This window comes from Triplophysa rosa, linkage group LG17 (genome assembly GCF_024868665.1).
Source record: "Triplophysa rosa linkage group LG17, Trosa_1v2, whole genome shotgun sequence".
NCBI lineage: Eukaryota > Metazoa > Chordata > Actinopteri > Cypriniformes > Nemacheilidae > Triplophysa > Triplophysa rosa.
The window spans coordinates 15,342,017-15,349,503 of NC_079906.1; positions in this window are offsets into that span (position 1 = coordinate 15,342,017).

Consider the following 7,487-nt stretch of genomic DNA (forward strand, 5'->3'; position numbering starts at 1 on the left):
CAAAAAAGTATTAAATAACATCTAGTTATTTAGTTTTTTTTTTTTTACCTATGTAATCTTAATAAATAAGGGTATGATACCATAAAAACTATTAGCCTACAACTCAAAATTTCAACTATACGCCCTTTTCACATGACGTCGCGCATCTTCCGTTCTGCCACGAAGCAGTGTATCATTACTTCCGCTAGCACTCCAGTTCATAAGGTGGCGGTAATGCACCTATAAGCTGGTTTGCCAACCGCCAGTAAAACTCAAGAAGTTACTTCCGCTAGCGCCTCAGAATGGAGTTTACCAAATGCCTTGCACATCTGCCACAAATACGGCTAGATGATGTACAACGTCTTGCAGACAAATTTTCGCTAACGACAAGATCAAAGCTAGAGAAAGGATACAAATTCTTCGTTGAACAGTACCTGTTTGATTATGAAGGTAAGTGTTTTGTTTTCTTTTTGTGTTAGCGAAGGTGCTAGGATAAGTACTTGAATACGTGTTCTGTCAGTTTTTTTTCTCACTGTTGTTAAATTCCAGCGCGACGGCAAAACGGAAGTTCTTCTTCTTCTTCTTCTTGTTTGTTGCAAGACGGATGTTATGATACACTGCTTTGCAAAAGGGCGGAAGTTAAGTGACGTCATTGTGAAAAGGGCTTATTGTCGAAGACAACTAATCAGCAAGTCAAATAAGATCAAGTAATTAAAGTATGTGCAATAGCAGAGATAAATGTAGTAAAGCAAACATACAAATAATCAGTGCATTTCAGGTGTTTAAGGTTGGTCTAATAATAGTATTTATCGGGTACAGAAATTAAATAATGTAAATACTTTATAGTCTTCACTGTATTAAATATAATATTGATTTAACCGTACTACAGTTATAATTTAATCAGGGAAGAGCAGTGAGTGTTTTTTGTCTTCGTTCTTTGTTGTTTGATGAACAAAACTGAGACGTTTATTTTGCTGCTGCCCTTTTAAGAGAAGCACGGATCTAAAATAATGTAACACACACATTTTGTTTCCACATGCGTTTTGTTCCCGTTAGACATAATTTATTACTTTTTACAAGGATACTTGGTAATATTGGCATTTTGGCATAATTTTGTGTCGGTATGTCAGATTAAGATTAAGAAGACATTACTAAAATAACGTAATGTGAATTTGCAATTGCTATACTGTACTTGTGGTACAGTCAGCTGAGCTGCTGTTCAGCCCTGCGCTGCGCGCTCCCAAAGCGCTGCTGGCAGCATGAACCGCCGTAAATCCTAGTGCTTTTATGCGCGAGGCGCGGCAGACACGGGAGATGCGCAGGAAGGTTGAAACCCATCCGTCTAGCGCGTTTACATAGAACAACGGTGGGAAAGTAGCACCGCAGGATGGAAAATCACGTTGTCTTTGAATGGCCGGGCCGGTCGCTGTAGCTCACGGCACGGCATACACATACTTTGCGTGTTCTGTACATTAATGAAAACAGGTCACACCACAACAAAATGTGCACTCACACAAATGTTGAATCTCACACATCGGATCTCGCGCCACGAGCTCTCGTCACACCCCTACGCTCTAATGAAAGGAAATAACAAAACGGGGAGTTACAAATTGCCCTTATTGTAATCCGTCAAAATGACGGACGGCCTTCAGATTTTCCCGTCACTGGTAAAAAAAATCTGTCAATGACGGAGAATTTTCGGTTAACGCGACCTCTTTTTCTGGGGCATCATTGACTACAATAGTAGGAACCATAGTTCGATTAATCGGAAAAATAATTGTCAGATTATTTGATAATCAAAATGGTCATAAATTGCAGCCTAGATAGAAGCATCTAGGGCTACATGATTAATCATAATTATTTTTAAACTCATTATCTGCATTATCTAACTTCCCTCAAGAGGGTCTATTTTTTGTTACTTTTTTGTATTGTTTTAGTTAATTTCACTGTATAAAAACACAAGTTTTATTATTTTTTTATTCATTAAATACATCTTTTTTTTAAGACAATGCATAATCATATACAATAATCCTGATTTCAGTATATTGGCCAAAAATATGTTTGTGTTGTAACTGAGCAGCTTTAGAAGAATGGCAGCATTGCGGGATGCTGTCCCTAGGGATATGGTTTATGATAAGAGATGACCTCATACTAGACGCCACTAGTGAAAGATACACCATAGCCATAAAACATGTCAACACTACATTTTACAGTATCAAATGTATACATAATTAATCATCATCACTAAGAAATATCTTTTGATACGTATGGTTGAGTTGGAGGCTTTAAGAATGAATCTCTAATGTGACTGGTCCAGAATGACAGTTCTAAGTGGTTGCATGTCATAATTACCAAACCCTGTGGGACTCCGCAGTGGAGCCAACAAATTCATCATCAATTAAGTCGACCATTAGTAATGTGATTTATTTCCCCGAGCATCTCCATCACTATCATCCACGAGCAAATCCATCGTCTTGTGGAAAGAGGGCGAAGTGCTACGCAGGAGCAGACGTACACGGCACGGCAGCTTCCTTTTTTTGTCTCAGGAAACTTCTACAGGTAATTTGTTTTCAGCCCGACTGCCCCAGTTAGTGTCGAACAAGAGGGTGTGGGTTGAGGAGGAAAAAGGAGTAGAAGAAACAGAGGTAAGGGTTCGTAGGAAAGTTCATGCCTTTTCAACAAGACAACGTCTCAGGAGAGCCACAGCGGAATGCACGGGATGAGATGAATGAGAATCACCAGCATGGAACAAATGCAAAGGAATGTGGGTCTCCTGCAGTCGCAGATGCTAAAGGATATCCCATGAGGCACTGCACACTCGCATCAGGATAACATGCAGTGGCAGTGTCTCTCTTTTGAAGCATGGTAGAAACTGTAATTATTTGCCGTACTAATTGAAGAAGGTTCGAGAACTAATGTGCGCTGTCATGGAAAATTAAAATGGGCGGAGATCGTTTTAGAGCCAATTTTTGTGGAGGTCTGCGAACGTGACGTTGATTGATAACGCTGGAAATGTTGCTCTACATTTAGATGTTATCAGGATATTCTTATCAGCCAAGATGAAAGAGCTCTATTCTCTGTCTGAACCACATTTACAGTGACGAACAAGGGAGCTGCTTCATTTATCAGTAGCGTATCACGTCATTGCATACCGCCGTGCAAACCGTGGGAAATTTTTACTTTAAAGTGTATTTGCTGTTTAACAGAAATCACAGAATCTTGCATCGCAATACAAAATAAGGCTGCAGTTTAACATTTCAATTGCACATGTACTAATTATTAGTTGTAGTGTTTGATATACAACAACTCTTGTTAACAAGAGGTTAATACTGAGAAACCCGACTAATATTGTGTATTTTTTTCTCAAAATGATTATTCAGAAAAAATGCCTGCCAAGCAGCACACAGATTGACAGTCTGTCTACAGTATATAAGTGAGGTGACAACAATTTCCTCCCCCTGCTCAAAGCACTCTGTAATCTTTCCACTCCCGCTTCATTTTTGGCTTCTATCTCCCGATTCGTCTCATTACGTGCTCACTAGGAAGATGAACCCTATTGGCTGTTTGGCCAATCAAATTAAGAAAGCAGAACTAACTGTTATATAAAGTGTATTCGATAAAGTTCTTAAATGAATCGACCCATGGACATACTCATTTTTAGGCTTTCCAGTTGTCATCTGATTGACTCTAATTTGCTTAATGTGGACAAATGTCCTTCATTTTCTGCATCACAAAGCATAAAAAGGCAATTTTCCATTGTCACCTGCGTGCAAAGTAAGAGCCTATCCATAAGAATCACAGATGAGATCTCTTTAATATCTCAGTTGCAGTTATCTCAGGGAGACAAAATGGGGAGCTTTTACTTTTCATCTCCTGCATCTCAGATATTTCCCCCGAGAAAAAGACACTGAAATCTCACAAATGTCTCCATTAGTTTCAAAAGAGATTTCAACGTGACAAACTCAGCTCAGTTTTGCAAAGTCTCCCATCAAAAGTCAAGATTATTAATGATTTAAATATTAATTTAAAATTATACATTTCTCATGCAGTTTTTCCCAAATACAGATTATTTTTCCTTATACGGTCTACATTCATTTTACAGCTTCACACTCAAAATCTAAACAATGGCCTAATTTGTTTATATTTTATTTCTTATGCGCAATTTTTGGAGAAAACTAAGTTGACATATAAATGAAACACAACTGAGAACTCCTGCGCTTAGAAAGAGCAACCTTTGAGCGATAAAGTTGGCCTTTGGGTACCCTGACAAAAACGAAGGCCTTTCACAGTCCGTATGAAGAGGGTTTGTGTGTCAAGATAATTTTCTCTCAAATATCATATGCAGTGATTTGGTTTAAGGATTCATAATGTTTGAATTGGCTGCTTTTTCAGTTAATCGGTTGGAATTTCAGTTGGCCACTTCTCACGGATTTGTGGGTAAACTATCACTTTAAATCACACAGCTGCATTTTCATCATTGTGACTATGTCACTAATTAATTATGATTACAGAGACTCAAACATTGTAAATCAAGTAAAGCTCTTATGTAAAACTCCAAACATTCATCATTACTTAGCTTCTGTCTCTTTCTCTCTCCCTCTTCCTCTTTTTCTTTACGGTGTTCAAACACAACCTTTCACCATCATTAAACTGACAAATTGCTTTTACTATTTAGGAGGTAAATTAACCGCAAGGGATTTGAATCTCCTGCTTGGCTGATGTCAGTGTGAGAAAAAACTCTCATACAGCAGAATTTTACACCTCTTTGGGCTAAAAAGTCAACATGTGTGATTTAAGACCTGGGTACGAGGTTCAGTGCGATGTCAAAAGTGTAATCTGTGTAATCTAATTCTTTCTGTATCGGTGCCCGGTAACCCCCATGAGCCAGACTCATATCTGAGACCATACATATAGGGCCACTTTACAAGCATAAAGTGGAGGTGTTATGGTTTAGTGGTGTAACTTTATGACAGATTGATAGGGACCGAGGACCGTTTGATGAGGAAACATTCCTAGAAATCTGTTTTCAGGCGAATTCTGTTGCAGTAAAACAGGTCCTTGGTAATTTAAATGCAAATTGATTCAACCATGCATTCTTTATGCTTACGGTCAAATATAAATGAAATATAAAAGTTTCTTAATTCTCTTAAAGCGGCCCTAACACACACGGTTTCTGCCAATCTCATATTAATCTTGAGTACCTATAGAGTATTATTGCATACTTCGTATCTTCGAAGAGTATTTGGTTTGATCACATTTATAAAAGATAGATACAGCTGTATGATTATTTCCAAAAGCATATGGCGCGTGTGAGGGGTAGGGGTAAACTGAACTAAAGCACGTGCGCACCCATTGCCAAACAAACACAGACATCAGTTTCACTCACCGCATGCGGTTCATGTCCGGCATCTTTTAGCGCTGGGACGGCTCCAGTGAAAGTGACGTGTGCGCATGCTCCTTCTCCTGCTCTCCTTGCTGCCGCATGCTTTTCTGGGAGAATTGTCCAATAAGGGACTAAGAAAAATTGTTATGAAACAGTTTTATATGTTCGAAAAAAACTTTCCGAAACCTGTACGATCGCTGGGGGAGTGTATCGAGCACAGAAATACTACGTAATATGCCCAACTCGTTTTTTTGACAAGTTGACCATGTTAAGCATGAGAAGACGGCACGTTTAACATTGTAAAGAAGTCAGAAGGCATGACACACCGTTGCACCACCCCTTTAATGCGCACTTCTGTTGAAAAGTTTAGGGTCACTTATGCATTCTTTACATGTTTTTTCTTCAGTTTAAAATAATAGTAAACTCATGAAAACTATGGAATAACACAAATGTAATTGGGATATTGTGTTGTAACTTAAGGCAGTTTTTGTATAGAATTATTCAAATTGTATGCTTGTTGTATCTCACTCAGGGATACTTTTTCAACATTACTGAAGGAGTGAGTTCCCGTGTATTCTGGACTCTTATTGGCTACTTCAAAGTCATGCACTTCTCAAAAACTTCCAAAAAATGATTTAATAAAAGCTTATTTTTGTTTTCTAATCAATTAAAATAATATATTCACACCAATATATTTTTGTCTTTATACGTTTTTATCATCGGAAACAGTTGACCCCAAACTTTTAAAAAGTCATTATTTTTACCTTTTGCTAATAAAAATATTGTTGGTAATAATAATAAGTGTTTAAAAAATTGTTCCCTCTTATATGAAAGATCTTATTAATGAGAACACAAAACAAGTAACAAGAAGAAGATTATTGACTGTTGTGCAGGGTGATGGGTTTTCAGGGTGAAAACTTTAATGAGAAAACCATCCTTGACTTTCCTCATAAAAGGTTACGATTTGACAGATCGCTACACAAGTAAAACACTGCAAATTACGCTTGCAAGTTCTCATTAATCAGATGTTAGTTATGTGTGAGCAGCATAATACATGCTAATTTAAATTTATTAACAAGATTTCTGAAAATTAGCATATTATTTGCTTTAAGACTGTATGTAATGGATTAATACAAAAAAGTGAGCCGTATACCGAACAAATCACTTGACATTCATAAATGGCGAGTGCTTCTCAAAATCATTCCTCTCCATTCTGGCCAGATGCTCTCTCACCCAAGTGCACCATCATTGGGTCATTTGTAACAAAAGCCGTTTAACCCACTGCTGAGATTAACAGTGACAAAAGCATAATGCTGCGACTGCCCGAATACCACAGCAGTAACATAAATAACGTCTGCCAGGACCACACAACGAAACGGCGCTGCGCTTACAGATAGAGCCATTTACACAGACAGATGAGCCTGCAAATAAATCATTGCCGTTTGTTTACAGGAGTATGATCCAAAATAGGCCAGGTGCACATTTCCATGGTAACTTAAGATAGGATAGAACAGTTGAAAACGGGTGTGACGCTTAGCCAAAAAATGAAGCGCATTGCCTTTAGGCACACATTGAGCAGAATGTTAAGCTGCTACGAAAAGAGCAAATTGGGATGAAATTACAATTCTTGAAGGATTTAAAATGATATCAGCTATACTGATGTGCCTGCAGTTGCATGGGAATGACTATTTCCAAAAAGCTTTCTTTTCCCAGCTCTCTGGCAAAAACATCCTTTATACTGTGGATGAAGATACACATATGGCATGTGTTAATCATAATAATATGATAACTAATGTGTCACTTTGACCCTTTTAGATGTTCCTTGCTCTCTGGCTCGTGGGCTCTCCCTGTTCTTCGTGGACGTTGCTCGGTGGCTTTGGTCGGGGTCACTGAGTGCAGCCATGACACGTCAGAGGAGATCTGGCCCTCCCGGCTGAGCCTGGTTTCTCCCGAGGTTTTTTTTTCTCCATTATTCAGCATTGGAGTTTGGGTTCCTCGCCACAGCAGAGCAGTGCAGTGTTGGCTTGCTCACCGGGAGACTGCATTTATTTATTTATTTATTCAGTTATTTATTAGATATTATTTATTATAATGATCTTGCTTGGTCTATAAACACCATGCACTG